The following is a 1,960-nucleotide window of genomic DNA, read 5'->3' as shown; positions in this document are numbered from 1 at the left end:
AGCAAGAGGCACCGATAGCTACGACGATAACGTTGAAGAATTTAGCGAAGTACTACACACATCCATATGTACATGCAACATTTGCTGGGAAAACAACAAGTATTTACAAGGGAGTACATATATAAATACCCACACCTACATACATACACATACGTAAGGAGATACTTCGCCATCACATCCGCAAGCGACAAAATACAGGAAAAAAAGGGCAAAAACAACAATAGAACGATCAGCTGGCCGGATTACATGGAGGTGGGAGCGGGTCAACGGCCGCTGCACAAAATTCGAACACTTGGAAGCTGGATGTACATAGAGTGAGGGAAGCTGAAAAAGTGAAGAGCAGACTAGAACTCACCTGGAACAAGTAAGCTGAACTGGGGAGAGTGGGCTGAATTGCAGTGAGCGAACATTCGCCAGCACCAGCCACGTACATACATACATCGTCGCGCGGTCAGCAATGGCGAGATCGCCCAACGAAAGTCGATAGCAACCGCCCCGCCGCGACCAGCAGCGCAGCAGAACCGACGACGTCATCATTGCTTTTGGTTATTGTTGTTTTTCGCATTTTTTTGTAAGGGATTTTTTTTAGAAACCAATTTTTTTTTGCAGTAATTTGCATTTTGATTAATTTGGATTTGTAACTTTAATGCTTAATGACAACTTGCAACTGTGTGCTTAGTTTTTTCTTTTAATGCCGGTTTTGCTTATTTAACTTGTTGCCTTATTTTACCTCTTATCACACTATTCTTAAATTCACTTTCACGTTATATTTCTTATTTTTTTTGCAATCCGGGTGAATATTTCTGCTTTTTAATGTAATTTACGCAAATCCTATAAATTAATTGTCGAAAAACGTACTGCACGTGTGACTCGCTCGCTGCCCGCAAACACGAGCGAGTGGCCAAATCAACAAGTAGCGCAGATCGTCAGACCTCAGCTGGCCGCAAATACCTATATATCTATGTATGCACATGTATGTCGATTTCCAGCCCTTTTCAGCGTCCTCTCTACATGTTAGTACCAGCATCGTGGGAATGCTAGAGGTGAGTGAGAAGATAAGTTAATACACACCCACTTACGTACATATATACATATATATACATACGTATATAATATATATTTTTTGTTTTGGTTACTGCGTTCCATAGTGCTAAATATTCGCGGCTATTCTTCTTTTGCATATACATACGGAAGTACATATGCGTATGTTCATTAAAGCACTAGAAATATTGAAATAGGGGCATTCACATAAGCATATTAAATCAAGAAAATAGAAGAGAAATTGCAATTAACTAAATTCTGAAGTATTTATCCCGCGTTTGAAGTCATTTTTAATTTAGTTAAATATTATTTTTAATTGTTTATTATTAATGAAATAGGGTTTATGATTGGATTCTGCGTTTATACATATCTGCACATATATCAATCTTTTTAAGTTTTTTGAGAATTTTTGTAATTAGCCTAACTTTGTTGAGAGTTTTGCCATATGAATTTTGATAGGCGAAATCAATTGTTTTTGAATTCTTGAATTTCCTTAGATGTAATAGAGTAGGTAGACATAAGATTAAAGATTTTATTGTGAATATTTAGAAATAAATCGTAACTATAAAATAAAAACAAGAGGAGAGTCAATGAATTTACCTGTAACTTTATTGCTATCCAGTTGAGAGGTTAAAGAGTCCTAACATGGGATGGTAAACCTATAGAGTTTGGTGTGGGTGTTACACTCAGGCCTAAGAGGGGACGTGAGGGCATTGACAGATTGACAGGACAGGTACAGGACTGATGAATTAGTGGACAGACATACAAGGTCAGGACTAGGGGGCGTTGCAACGTTAATAGGAGTCGACGCAACGCCCATGGCTGCGTATGCGGGTGTGGGTGTTACACTCAGGCATAAGAGGGGACGTAAGGGCATTGACAGATTGACAGGACAGGTACAGGACTGATGAATTAGTGG

The 1,960-nt window shown here is 38.8% G+C and overlaps 1 long non-coding RNA gene across 1 annotated transcript in view; it reads left to right on the top strand.

Moving 5' to 3' along the window:
• The window catches only part of LOC108378218 (uncharacterized), a 12,308-nt gene extending 11,686 nt beyond the window's left edge, over window positions 1–622 (top strand). The window contains exon 3 of the long non-coding RNA XR_001849395.1: window positions 610–622. This is a non-coding gene — a long non-coding RNA (uncharacterized LOC108378218). The remainder of the gene's footprint in view (window positions 1–609) is intronic.
• The last annotated feature ends 1,338 nt before the right edge of the window (window positions 623–1,960 follow it).

The sequence above is a fragment of the Rhagoletis zephyria genome, unplaced genomic scaffold (assembly GCF_001687245.7).
Source record: "Rhagoletis zephyria isolate East Lansing unplaced genomic scaffold, Rhagoletis_zephyria_1.1 Rzeph_scaffold_13599, whole genome shotgun sequence".
Taxonomy (NCBI): Eukaryota; Metazoa; Arthropoda; class Insecta; order Diptera; family Tephritidae; genus Rhagoletis; species Rhagoletis zephyria.
This window is presented reverse-complemented; position numbering and strand designations above follow the sequence as displayed.